Source organism: Diabrotica virgifera, chromosome 1, assembly GCF_917563875.1.
Source record: "Diabrotica virgifera virgifera chromosome 1, PGI_DIABVI_V3a".
Classification (NCBI taxonomy): Eukaryota; Metazoa; Arthropoda; class Insecta; order Coleoptera; family Chrysomelidae; genus Diabrotica; species Diabrotica virgifera.
The window spans coordinates 115,951,592-115,967,008 of NC_065443.1; the positions used below are offsets into that span (position 1 = coordinate 115,951,592).

General features: G+C 35.1%; 1 long non-coding RNA gene across 1 annotated transcript; it reads right to left on the reverse strand.

The window, feature by feature from the left end:
• Window positions 1-6,178: 6,178 nt before the first annotated feature.
• On the reverse strand, window positions 6,179-13,935 carry LOC126890561 (uncharacterized). Its single transcript, XR_007700357.1, has 2 exons — window positions 13,787-13,935; window positions 6,179-7,250 (listed from the first exon to the last, which is right to left on the reverse strand). It is a non-coding gene; the product is annotated as an uncharacterized LOC126890561 (long non-coding RNA).
• Between the last annotated feature and the right edge of the window lie 1,482 nt (window positions 13,936-15,417).

Here is a 15,417-nt window from a genome sequence, read left to right on the forward strand (position 1 = left end):
ACTTACCTTAACTAAAGCCTCGGCTACCAAACTAAGAGTCACGCAGAGAAGAATGGAGCGGTCAATGTTAGGAATAACTCTGCGAGACAAAATCAGAAACGAAGAAATCAGGAGAAGAACAAAGGTGACTGACGTCATCGAGAGGATAGCCAGGTTGAAGTGGAGATGGGCAGGACACGTAGCCAGAATGACAGATGGGCGATGGACGAAGAGGTTATTGGAATGGAGGCCAAGAGAAGACAAGAGAAGCGTCGGTCGACCGCCTACAAGATGGACTGACGACTTAAGAAAGGTAAATAAAAACTGGATGAGGGCGGCGCAGGATAGATGGGGTTGAAAACGAGGGGAGGAGGCCTATGTTCAGCAGTGGACTTTTGAGGCTGGATGATGATAAAGCCTATAACTTAAAAATTAGAATTTTTCCAGATGTAAGGTATACACCATTAGACGCGTCCTGAGTCGTTCTACAAACGCTCAGTTATTGGCGCAATTCGTAGGTTGAAATTTTGAGTAATTGTCGAAAAACCAAAATTTTCAAAGTTTAATTTTTCAGTTTTTTGGCTATGGTGAGCAGTGTGTATGTCTCAGCTTAATCGCTTAAGCGCTATTTGAAAGCTTAACTCATCCCTATTGATTTGGTGTATTTGCGGTTTTCCTGTCTTTCGTTAAACCTTAGATATATACGCCCAAAAAATATGCTATTTTGTATCTACCTAGCCCTCTAGCTGACTTACGGGTAGTCAGAAGTCAAAAATTAGACCGGTTCTGAATCGGCCCTCACACCCTCTTGAAAGACAGAAAAATAAATTTAGATCGGTTTAACTTTTCCACACACATACATACATACATACATACATACATATCCACAAACATTTTCCATTTTTTAAATAAAAATTGAGCCATATTTCTGAGCTCGATAACTTTTGAATGGTATAACCGATTTTCAAAATTAAACATGCGTTAGAAAGGTGCTATCAGATCTGTGCTATCAGAAGCCGTAAAGGTCGGGCTTAAATTTTTGAAATTTTTGGGAGTTTTGGGGACGAGAACGAAAAACAGGCTTTAAATGGGAAGGGCCGTAAAATCCACACCCTTGGACCAAAATGGAGAAGTAACATATGGATGGACGAGTCTTTTCCTAAACTTTAAGATGGGATTTGGCCCAATTTTTAATTCAGTCAGGTTTAGAAAATCGAAAATTTCGTGTATATATAGTGTCGCATGTAGGGGTGTTGTGCGCCACTGGTGAGAACTGCCGTTCTCTGTGGATAAAATATATAAGTTTCTAATAAACTTTAGTTAGTTAGGACATAGGCACGGATCACTTAGATCATGGGTTCAAACTCCACCCGGTATCAGTTGTCTAGATCAGTAATTCTCAAAGAGTCATGAACCATAAAATACCTTTTATTATTTTTGTTACCAACTAACTGATATAGGTATCTAGCTAGGTAATCTAATTAAGTATAATAATAATTGTGGTGCTGATTTTAGCTGTGTTTGCGTTTTGTGTACCACCGCAAATAATGATATGTACCACCAGTGGAACATGCACCCCAAATTGAGAACCGCTGGTCTAGATATTTATTAATTTGGTTGGTCTTTACTACGGCAATGATATTCTAGCTTAAAATGTACATCTCTGTCACGTTGTTCAAAGATATGCAATAGGCTAATAGGCCACTGCGAGACTTGCAAGACTCTTGCTGCAAGACCAAGACCAAGACCAAGACCGGGAGCGCAATACCAAGACCAAGACCAAGACCAGCTGTACTGGCGCAAGACCAAGACCAAGACTGTCTAAGTCTCGTCTTGGTCTTGCATTTGGGCAACACTAATATTTTTAATAATATTATATTTTTAATGCACGTGTATCTAATGCGCGCTTTTCGCACTAACTTATTAATACACTCTGCGCCAAAATTAACAGCCCACCTTAAAAATGGGTAATTTTTGATGTCTCGTATTTCCTAAACCTGTTGTCCGATTTCAGTGATTTTCTTATTATGTTATACGAGTATATAGCCTTTTTCTTTAATAATATCGCTGTAATAATATTGTTGCGAAACAGATAAATTTTCATTGTATACCTGGTGTACCAATCAAACTGTAATTTTTTATCAAAGTTCGTATCACCCTGTGGAATATTCTAGCATTTATAAAATACTGAAATTAAAGCCCAACTATAACCCCATGTTTTCTCAACATTCTGTTTTTTGATTCATTCGCTTATGTTGGACCATAAAAAAGTTAGGTACTTTAACAACTAGCCATGTTTTTCATCAATACAGGCTTTTTTCAAATAAATATGGTAAACGTATGTCAGCAAATGCTTCGTTTCCGAGATAGGGTGTGTTGAAATTTTTCTGACAAACTGACGATTTACTAATTGCTTTAAAACAGGTTGAGATTTGCAAATAAAATTTGGTGGGTTTTAAGACGTAGTTATTTCATATATACCATTAAGAATTTAATATTCACCATTGGCGTGCATACGGGTAATATGAGCCGTCAAAGTATTTTTCGAAGGAGCATAATTCGTCCCTAGAAAAATTTATTGATTTTATTTTAAATATCATTTAGGACTTTTGGATTAGTATTTCTTATGCAGGGTGTTTAAGAAAAACACCGTCTCTAGGATAAGCAAAACACTGAAAAATAATTGGAGTTCACTTAGTAAAAAATTGTTGTAACGTCATCCGTTTTGAAGATAAGGGTGTTGAAGAAAAAAAATTACACATTTTTTACGATTATGCCGAAACTACTGGCAATATTGTAATGAAATTTGGTGGGTTTTAAGAGGAAGAATTGTATATTCATCATTGGCGCGCATAAGGGTAATGGTCTGAATTAAAAAAAAAAGTACGCCACTGAGATATTTCAAATTCAAAATAATTTTTGAATTCCTCGTTCAATTTGTGACAAAAAATTTGTCTTCCCTTTTTTCATACGATGCGCCGTTTTCATTAGAAAAATAAAATGTATTGACCTTTAGAATTTGCAATGGTTAAGATGTTTTATTTTTTGTATAAAAACGCACGCGTCGTATAAGGAAAAGGAAAATATATTTTTTGTAACAAATTGGATGAGGAATTCAAGAATGGCTTTTAGTTTGAAATATCTCAGTGGCGTACTATTTTTTTTCTCTAAAAATTCAGGACATTACCCGTATGCGCGCCAATGTTAAATATAAAATTCTTAACTGTATGTAAAAAAATGCACAATAACTACCTCTTAAAACCACCAAATTTCATTATGTTGCCAATTGTTTCGGCAAAATAGTAACAAAGGACATCGCACACATCTTATAGAAAATATAATGTCACTCAAATTCAATAAAATTTATACCAATAGATTCGTTTTAAATTAACGATCAAATCTTATCATTGCGCCAACTCTCTATTTTCAAAAATAAGAGCAGAAATTGATATAAATAAATCTGAAATCAAATGGGTAGGTACATAAGTTAGAGAGAGAAAAAATATTTTAAAATACCCAGATTTTCGGTACTCCATAAATCAGCGGATTAGTTCCACTAATCCGCTTAGGCCCAGCGGGATTTAAGCTGTTATGAATAGCACTCAGAGCAATAATGATTGTAAACTAACATTTTATGGACTCCAAAAATGTGATTTCGATAAACTTTAATTGCAATTTGCGCCGTAATTAATCATAATTAAGAGTTGGCGCAATGATAAGAATTGATCGTTATATTAAAACGAATCTAATCGTATAAATTTTATTGAATTTGAGTGACATTATATTTTCCATAAGATGTGTGCGATGTCCTTTGTAAAATTTTTTGTTCTCCAACCTGTATCTTGAAAACGGATGGCGTCACAAACATTTTTACTAAACAACCCCCAATTACTTTTCAGTTTTTACCTATTCTAGAGACGGTGTTACCATTTTTTTAAACACCCTGTATGGTATTTTATACTGTTTTACTTTTAGGTAACATTTTCCTGATTATTAACGACCATGACGCTTACTATTTTGTCAGCCTGAAGGAAGCAAAAGAAACTGATGTCTATGCGACATATCTTGAAGGGGTTATTGCAAAGAAAGTCGAGGACGACGTGTATTTGAAAAATAACTTGACAGCATTGGAACAAGACCATTTAAAGTTACTAAGTTTTGAAGAACGCCAAGCTATATTTGATGAATTTGTTACAACTTACAAGAACTATAGCAATTCGTGTACGGCCAACTATAGCATATTACAAAAAGTTTTTAAAGTAAACCTGGTTCAGTTCATAAATATTTTAAACAATACAATGGAATCAACCGAACCAATAAAGCAACCTACCAGAAAGAACGATATCTTTAATGACATTGCAATAATAATAATAATTTTTTCATTTAAATTGCTGTATTATCTATTCAAAAGAATTATTTTCCCGTTAAAAAAATTGTTATCATCAATATGGGAGAATTTATCTTCCCTGTTTACAAATCGTAATCATAGTAACCAAGTACGATACACGGCCCCGGTACAAAAAGACCAGAATGGAGGAAAATAAATGTACATATATGTTAGGCAAGCCGCACACCAAAGAAACATCAAACGAAAAACATGAAACATGAAACGTAAAACATGTTTCATGAAAATAAAACACTGCTAAACAAATCTCAAAGTCCGCCTACCAATGAAACGAGTGTGATTCATGCTCATGACACATTTTTATTTTCGGAGAGTTTCATAAATAGCCGACGTATATTTGTTTAGCAGTGTTTTATTTCCATGAAACGTAATTTACGTTTCATGTTTCTTTGATGTGCCTAACAGTTCAAGTTGATTCTCAGTTAGAGTTGGCTATTCCTAGTGTCAACTCCAACTAAAACGAGCAGTAAGAGTTGATGTGAAAAATGTAGGTAATTCAACTTTTACTAGTTGAAGTAGACTCTTCCTAACCCTTGTTAGTAAAAGTAGATCGCAGGAAAAATAGAATCAACTCTTACTACATAGTTTGAGTTTTTAGTTGACTATTCCTGGATCGATTCAGTAAATGTAGATTATACGAGTCTAATCTCAAGTGCTTTTTTGATGAGTGTGCGTCTCTTTGTTTTGACCGTTTCAACTAAGTACTTATCACGATTTGAACATATCCAGTAACATTTAATTTTTAGAACCGGTTGTTTGTGTGAATTAACTCTTATTAAATGGCATTGGGAAGAGTATACTTTTTCTAGTTGGAGTGTACTTTTACTAAGCTTTGTTTATAAACCAAGAGGAGTAAAGTAAAAAGACAGATTCGCACCCAAGAAACTCACTAGAAATATCACCAAATACATCTTCTTTTTTCGTTGATCATATCGGCCTTTGACGGTACCTAATCCATAAATATTATATTATACTAACACGTCGCTAAAGAGTTCTAAAAACAACTTTTTTTTATATAAAAACAGACTAAAAATCTAAAAATTAAAGGAATAACGCAGAAAATACAAAAAATCGCTGATATAACTTAATTAACCTATGAAATGCCAATCATGTCAAAATTTTATAAATGTCATTAGTGTCAAAATTTGATAAAAGTGGAGTAAACTTGCCTGAGGTTGGGCCAATTACAAACAAGCTTTACGGAGCGGGAAATTTGAATTACTCTTCTTGGTTTAAAAACAGACTATAGTAAATGTTGAACAGAAATCTTTATTTTATATTTATAATCAATAATAGTCAACTCCAACTGGATAATCAACTTGAACTGTAACATATTATTATAAATATGTACTATCTTTATTTCACGTTAAGAATAGAACGTTACGCTTATGGAGATCAGTGTTGACAAACCTCTTGGGCACGGGTGGCTACTCGACTGCCGATATACGATTCATTTTAATCAGTACGGCGTGGCATCGCCGCGCGTCTATCGTTCATAAAAAATGCATGGGGCTATCTTCGCAATGTTCTATTCTTAACGTGAAATAAAGATAGTGATTTTGCCCGTCGTCATGCGACGAGAATACAATCAATTACCTCTACTATACGGCCACTGTGCTCAATATTTTTGACTTTCTCCTATTTTACCGTGTCTCCCTACATTTTTTTCTGAATCCCTCCAATTTTTTCTGACTCCCTCCAATTTTCCTTACTCCCTCCAATTTTCCTTACTCCCTCTATTTTTTCCTGATTATTTCTATTTTTTCCTGGCACCCTCTAATTTTTACTGAATCCGTTTAATTTATTTTTATTATATTTATATACCTAGATATAGATTTCAAAAACGAAAGACAATAAATAACGGTGCGTCGCACTTAGGGAGTGCCGACAGAAGTGACTACTTATACCGTGTTATTACTACATAGGTACCTATGTGAGTTAGTGAAATTGTATGTATACTTATTACTGAATTGTTAGTATTTTTTATAGTAACACCACACATTTAAGTTAATAAAAACGCTGTACTTAAACTGCCGTCAAACGGTGGTGCACTATAATGCCGTTAACAGCTATGCTATGGTGTCATTCTTATGATGCATTTGACGGCATTTTCTTCGGCTGCCGTTCGCTTGGAGGCTGGCCATCTTAGTATCAATTTCTGATAAAGAATTTATTAATATTAGAAGATTTTCTTATAAACGAAAAAGAAAACAAATTGAAGTATTAAAACGTATTTTAATTATGGGTAATGATAAATACATAATTAAATTAGTCCAAAATTAGTCTTTATTTATTGTAAAACCTGTTGTAAACTAAGAAGAAAAAAATATAGAAATTGAATCCTTTCTTTGGAATGGAACCCTGGATTTATTTGGAAATGTTTTGGGGTTCCTTTTCTTTTCCTTTGGTAGCCCTATTGTTGTCAGGCCTTGTCCTTTTGGGCGTCCTCGTTTCTTTACTGCCACTGGCATTTTAATTGTCGACAAAGCAACATCGTTCATTTGAAGAGTTTGGTGACTAATAGGACGTTCATTTTCTCTTGTATATTCCCCTCCACGTTATCTACCCTACTTATCTCTTGACGAACCACCTCACCACACAGCTTATTTTCACTTTCAAATACAACTTCATCATTACTTTCAATAATAACTTGCGTGTCATTTTCAAATACAACTTTATCATTACTTTCAATAATAACTTGAGTGTCATATTCAAATACAACTTCATCATTATTGTCAATAATAACTTGCGTGTCATTTTCGTCTGTAACATCTATAGGTGTAAGTAGAACAGCAGTATCATTGGCCCACAGTGTTTTGAGTTTTTTTAATAGATTAAACCTTTGCTCAAATAACATGACACTTACCTAAGTCATTCAAGTTTTTCAAATTCAAACTTATTATTTCCACAATAATTAACAATTAGGTACAAATATAACTATATACTGCGACTGGCACTATAATAAAATAAGAGAATCGTCAACTCGTGCATTAACTCACCACGTGTATATATGCTGAACTGCAAGTGAAAGCGAACGGCAGCCGAAGAAAATGCCGTCAAACGCATCATACGAATGACGTAATAGCTGTTAACGGCATTATAGTCCAAGACCGTTTGACGGCAGTTTACGTACAGCGTATTAAAAATCTCAATTTTTCTTTTAATGTTTAATGATGTCAGTAATTTTCCAAATGTAAATTCCAAATATAGAATTTATTCATTATTATTTTTTCTTTATTTAGTTTAATGCCTCGACAACTAATGGCCATTGACATTGTGATCATTATCAAATATTTATATTAAATTACTTAATTTTTATTAATATTCTATTGTAAAAATAAAACTACTAGATCTGGATCCCGCGTATGGAAAAAAAATGATTAATAGCAAGCTGAAAATTTGTTAATAGCTTAAGGGTGTCTAGTCGGACAAACTTTGATATATGGGAACACTGAACGAAAACGGCACATGTATTTTGTCCGACAGAACAGACTTAAACTATCCGAACAGAGATTAAACTCTCATGCAAAAATCAGACTGCTATTTATCACCAAATGAGCGTTTTAATGAGTGGAATATGTAGAATATGTCAAATGACAGATAATAAATAGCAGTCTGATTTTTGCATGATGGTTTAATCTGTTTGGAGAGTTTAAGTCTGTTCTGTCGGAAAAAATAAATGTGCCGTTTTCGTGGTCTGACCGTTCCAAATTTTTAACCTGTTCCACAATTAAAACTGCCCCTGTTCCAGTGTTCCCATATATCAAAGTTTATCCGACTAGACACCCTTAAGCTATTAACAAATTTTCAGCTTGCTATTAATCAAGCTTTGTTTTTAAACCAAGAGGAGTAAAGTAAAAAGACAGATTCGCACCCAAGAAACTCACTAGAAATATCACCAAATACATCTTCTTTTTTCGTTGCTCATATCGGCCTTTGACGGTACCTAATCCATAAATATTATATTATACTAACACGTCGCTAAAGAGTTCTAAAAACAACTTTTTTTATATAAAAACAGACTAAAAATCTAAAAATTAAAGGAATAACGCAGAAAATACAAAAAATCGCTGATATAACTTAATTAACCTATGAAATGCCAATCATGTCAAAATTTTATAAATGTCATTAGTGTCAAAATTTGATAAAAGTGGAGTAAACTTGCCTGAGGTTGGGCCAATTACAAACAAGCTTTACGGAGCGGGAAATTTGAATTACTCTTCTTGGTTTAAAAACAGACTATAGTAAATGTTGAACAGAAATCTTTATTTTATATTTATAATCAATAATAGTCAACTCCAACTGGATAATCAACTTGAACTGTAACATATTATTATAAATATGTACTATCTTTATTTCACGTTAAGAATAGAACGTTACGCTTATGGAGATCAGTGTTGACAAACCTCTTGGGCACGGGTGGCTACTCGACTGCCGATATACGATTCATTTTAATCAGTACGGCGTGGCATCGCCGCGCGTCTATCGTTCATAAAAAATGCATGGGGCTATCTTCGCAATGTTCTATTCTTAACGTGAAATAAAGATAGTGATTTTGCCCGTCGTCATGCGACGAGAATACAATCAATTACCTCTACTATACGGCCACTGTGCTCAATATTTTTGACTTTCTCCTATTTTACCGTGTCTCCCTACATTTTTTTCTGAATCCCTCCAATTTTTTCTGACTCCCTCCAATTTTCCTTACTCCCTCCAATTTTCCTTACTCCCTCTATTTTTTCCTGATTATTTCTAATTTTTCCTGGCACCCTCTAATTTTTACTGAATCCGTTTAATTTATTTTTATTATATTTATATACCTAGATATAGATTTCAAAAACGAAAGACAATAAATAACGGTGCGTCGCACTTAGGGAGTGCCGACAGAAGTGACTACTTATACCGTGTTATTACTATATAGGTACCTATGTGAGTTAGTGAAATTGTATGTATACTTATTACTGAATTGTTAGTATTTTTTATAGTAACACCACACATTTAAGTTAATAAAAACGCTGTACTTAAACTGCCGTCAAACGGTGGTGCAGTGCACTATAATATAATGCCGTTAACAGCTATGGTGTCATTCTTATGATGCATTTGACGGCATTTTCTTCGGCTGCCGTTCGCTTGGAGGCTGGCCATCTTAGTATCAATTTCTGATAAAGAATTTATTAATATTAGAAGATTTTCTTATAAACGAAAAAGAAAACAAATTGAAGTATTAAAACGTATTTTAATTATGGGTAATGATAAATACATAATTAAATTAGTCCAAAATTAGTCTTTATTTATTGTAAAACCTGTTGTAAACTAAAAAGAAAAAAATATAGAAATTGAATCCTTTCTTTGGAATGGAACCCTGGATTTATTTGGAAATGTTTTGGGGTTCCTTTTCTTTTCCTTTGGTAGCAGGCCCGATTCTATAAATGGGCACGCTGGGCACGTGCCCAGGGGCGCACGAGCCTGGGGGCGCCAAGAGGGCGCAAGAAAAAAAATAATAAAAAAAATAAAAATTTTAATAATAGTTTAAAATAAACAAATATTTTCTGGAGATCGCGGCAAATTGTAAACAAAAACTACGAATAGCGATTTAATCATTGGGAGGGTATCAGCGTAAAATACACCACCACAACCCGACCTCAACGCCGCGCCCGCGCCGGTCCTAGACGACGGAACAAAGCGGAAGCGCGCCGCTCTACATGTGTCTATTTTTAGCCCGCCCGCCTCCCCCCACCATCCTCACCACAACATCCCTTTTGTCTCTTGACTCCACAATCAGGTATTAGACACTGGACAGTCTATTGTGGCGTGGTCTTTCCACGGTTGCGCTGTTTGTTTACGTGCATCAGTTCTTTCAGTCGAGCGCTTCGCTGCTTCTTTTTTGATGTGATTGGTGACTAGTGAGTGTAGTAGGCTACTATGAGTGAGAAAAAGAAACCTAGTGGCGCTGAATTCCGTAAACGTGCAAATCAGAGAATAGCGCAAGAGGCGATCTTCCTAAAAAAGGTTCCTAGAATAAGTAATTTCTTTAACGTTGTATCTGATGTTCATACGAGTCAACATAATTCTAATGACAAAAATGTTGACACTCAAAAAAGCTTGCCTCAAAATGAAGCTTCTGCCTCATCATGTTCAGATAACATAAATCCAGCTTCAAATGATCAGAATTTTTGTTCAGCTTCTGAACTATCCTTACCATCCACCACATCTCGTACACATCATTCGCCTAGTAGGCCTAAGCAGGTTACCGTAGAACCACTAAACCCATATTCTAGAAATAGTTTTGATTTTACACTAGATGATCCGGCCACTTGGGACACAAAAAACGATGAACAAGTTCTTCAAATAATCAATTCAAATGTCAAGCAAGATTTGCAAGCAGATTTTTCAAAGTCAGAACGGTACTATAAAAATGATGTTAAAAAAAACCGTAAGCTTTCAGTAAATTTGTTTTCAGGCGAAATCCCGAACGGAGAACGTTTTAGAAGAGATTGGCTTTTGTATTCAAAATGCACTGGTTGTGTATTTTGCATTCCATGTCTTCTCTTTCAACCAGAAAATAAAAGAACTTCTTTTTGTGAAGGTTTCTGTGACTGGAAACATTCATTAACTTTAGCCAAGTCACACGAACAATCAAATGACCACAGGATTAATGTCCTTAAATTAATTTCAAGAAAAAAGTCTCTTTCCGTAGAGTCCTTGGTCTCTTCACAGCATCAACAAGAGGTGAAGTATTGGAGAGACGTTCTAACTAGAATAGTGACAGTTGTACAATTTTTGGCATCTAGAGGACTTCCGTTTCGAGGTGACAATCAAGAATTAGGTTCAACTTCCAATGGCCTTTATTTAGGATGCCTTGAGCTAATTAGTGAGTTTGATCCATTCTTAGCACAACATTTCACTAAATACGGCAATAAGGGTAAAGGAAATGTATCATACTTGTCATCAGACGTATGCAATGAATTTATTACCGTCATGAGCAACGAGGTGCTTCGTACAATAATTGATGAGATTAATCAAGCACGATATTTTGCCCTGGTTGTTGATTCGACACCTGATGCGTCACATAGTGACCAGCTGGCGGTAGTTTTACGGTATGTGTCCCTAAAAGATGCTTGTGCCACAGAGCGGCTTGTAAAACTCTTGCCACGTATATCGCACAAGTCTGAAGGTCTTGAAGAGGCAATCCTTTTGTCTCTTCAAGATCTGAAACTGGACATTCGAAATTGTCGTGGCCAAAGTTATGACAATGCATCAAACATGTCGGGCCCTTACAGTGGATTACAGTCAAGGATTAAACGAATAAACCACCTTGCAGATTATGTTCCGTGCGTCGCACATTCCCTTAATCTTGTAGGCAGCTATGCGGCCGAAAAGGCTTGTGTGGAGGTTGTAATCTTTTTCAACTTTGTTCAAAACCTCTTCAATTTTTTTTCAGCATCTACGCATAGATGGAATGTCCTAAAAGCATTAATAGGGAAGAGCAATGATGGAAAACCACAAAAAGAAAAGAAAACTCTGATGTTAAAATCCATGAGTGACACTAGGTGGTCAGCCAGGTCCGACGCACTACTTGCTTTGGTTACCAGCCATAAAGAAATCAAAGCTGCCCTTGAAGATTTGATTAAGGATAAAACACAAACATCAGACACACGGCTGACAGCAGAAGGGTTTGTTAAAACCTTGGAGAATTTCCAAACAGTTCTTTTAATTGTAATTTGGAATGATATCTTGCAAAGAGTGGACAAAGTTAGCAAAACGTTGCAAACAGAAGAATTAGACCTACTTGGTGCTACAAAAGAGCTTGAGTCTTTATCGTTGTTCTTAAACGAGAAAAGTGAAAAATTTGATGACTTTGAAGCTGAAGCTTTGAAAATGGCTAATTTAAGTACCCCTTCTTATGACAGAGCAAGAAAACGTACCATGTTTTTTGATGAACAAAGGGATGAACAGTTTGAGAAAATGGATCCTAGAACAAGATATAGAACTGGAGTTTTCAAACCCATTTTCGACCATCTAGTAGTGCAGCTCAGTAGCCGGAAAAATAGTTACGAAAATCTAAGTAAAAGATTTGAAATATTCAGTCAACTTCACGAGAAGAAGTATGAAGATCTAGTGGAACAAGCTAAAAAGGTTGCTCAGTACTACTCCAATGACATTTGCGAAAATGACTTCGTACAAGAGTGTCATCACTTTCAAATGTACATGAAGGCTGAGAAACTGAAGAGAATAAGAGACTGCTACTCATACATCAAAGAAAATAGTTTAACAAGCACATTTCCGAATTTGGAAGTAGCCATTAGGGTGTATTTGACTCTGCCAGTTACAAACTGTTCGGCAGAGAGGAGTTTTTCGGCCTTGAAGAAAATCAAGTCAGAAAATAGAAGTACAATTGCAGATGAAAAGCTAAACAGCTTGATGTTACTGTGCACTCAAAGTGACATAACCTTGAAACTTGACTGTGATAAACTGATTTCCACATTTTCAAACTTGAAAATGCGGAAGAAACCAATGTAAATAGAAACCGATGAACTGATGAACTTACAACAAAGATAATATAACATGAAAGTGTGATGTTATTATTAATATTGAACTAGTATATCAAGATGTAATGTTATAAAGGCAGAGTACAGTGTATATAGTAGAATAATAATTACAATTATAATAATAAGGGTGGGAGGGTGGTCCGTGATACCGTAGTAACAAAACCTATTGATTATTATGCTAATCTGTTATTGTTTAAGCGTCAATAACGGTTTTGTTTTGTTTTACGGTTGCCGGTTGCCAGTCCGGGACACGGCGGGTCCATAGGTGGTGGATAATGGAATATTCTCTATTTGTAAAGAGAATAGGGGTTAGATCCCCCCCGAACCAAAACTGGCAAATAAGAAAAAAAGTACAAGAAAAAGCGGAAATCTATTTCGAAATATGGCGCTAGTGGCCGGGTTGTGTTGGCGTATATTTGGTGGTTGGGAGGGGGGGGCGCTTGTCAAAATGGTGCCATAGCGCCAAAGACCCTAAAAACGGGCCTGTTTGGTAGCCCTATTGTTGTCAGGCCTTGTCCTTTTGGGCGTCCTCGTTTCTTTACTGCCACTGGCATTTTAATTGTCGACAAAGCAACATCGTTCATTTGAAGAGTTTGGTGACTAATAGGACGTTCATTTTCTCTTGTATATTCCCCTCCACGTTATCTACCCTACTTATCTCTTGACGAACCACCTCACCACACAGCTTATTTTCACTTTCAAATACAACTTCATCATTACTTTCAATAATAACTTGCGTGTCATTTTCGTCTGTAACATCTATAGGTGTAAGTAGAACAGCAGTATCATTGGCCCACAGTGTTTTGAGTTTTTTTAATAGATTAAACCTTTGCTCAAATAAAATGACACTTACCTAAGTCATTCAAGTTTTCCAAATTCAAACTTATTATTTCCACAATAATTAACAATTAGGTACAAATATAACTATATACTGAGACTGGCACTATAATAAAATAAGAGAATCGTCAACTCGTGCATTAACTCACCACGTGTATATATGCTGAACTGCAAGTGAAAGCGAACGGCAGCCGAAGAAAATGCCGTCAAACGCATCATACGAATGACGTAATAGCTGTTAACGGCATTATAGTGCAAGACCGTTTGACGGCAGTTTACGTACAGCGTATTAAAAATCTCAATTTTTCTTTTAATGTTTAATGATGTCAGTAATTTTCCAAATGTAAATTCCAAATATAGAATTTATTCATTATTATTTTTTCTTTATTTAGTTTAATGCCTCGACAACTAATGGCCATTGACATTGTGATCATTATCAAATATTTATATTAAATTACTTAATTTTTATTAATATTCTATTGTAAAAATAAAACTACTAGATCTGGATCCCGCGTATGGAAAAAAAATGATTAATAGTGTATAAATATCTTGGGTGGACTGTATTATTTTTGTGGTTCTAATAAAAGGAATTTATCTTCAATTTATTAAATTTATTCTTCGTCTAAAATACATTCGTTGGTGTACGTAATGAAATTGAATTATTGGATCTTGTCATTCTGACAATCGGCTACTTACTAAATATCAGCAAATATGTCATTGCCACCTTATTTAGGATTAAACAAATTATGTATTAAGTTTTAACATAGCCCCCACCTTGAAGGGAACCTTCAAATAATAATAATATTAATGTAATATAAAACACAACAAAATTAACTACATTACACATGTGAGTCCTGTAATGGTAGTAAAGAGAGGTCTCTAATAGATCGTTTTAAAACACCATTGGACGTCCGAACTTCCGCTACCCTAGAGATATTGTCTTTTCCAGAAAAAAAAAAAAAATTTTAACACTCGTCCAATGTTCCATCGGAAAGACGGTAACTGGCTATTCTTGATGAGGACAAAACTGTCCACTATTATTGGAGATGCAGGTTCGTTCCATTTATACTGCTTGTGTAGTTGAGTGACATAGTCTTTTGAAAACCGATTACAGATTGTTGCTTCAGTTGTTGCACAAATTGAAGTCTAGATAGTCGGTTAGATGGAACTTCTTGAAAATCAGCATCAGGAGGGTCTGTGATGATCCGTCCAATAAGAAAATGTGAAGGAGTTAGAGGATTTAGGTCAGGAGGATCATTGGATAATGCAAATAACGGCCTGCAATTTAATATTCCTTCAATTTGAATTAATAGTGTATTAAACTCTTCATATGTCAATATTGCATCTTTCAAAATTCTTTTAAAATGAAATTTTGTACTTTTGACAGCAGCCTCCCATAGGCCACCAAAATTGGGAGAGTATGGAGGTATAAAATGCCAGATGAAACCCTGATTTGCTGCAAAATCTAAAACAACACCTTGATGCTGTTGTAAAAATTGACCCAACTCCTTAAGTTCATTGTAGGCACCTATAAAAGTAGTACCATTATCTGAGTATATATTTGAAGGCATACCTCGTCTTGAAATAAATCTACGTACATGCCACAAAATTTTTACTCGTTAAATTTGAAACTAATTCAAGATGTAT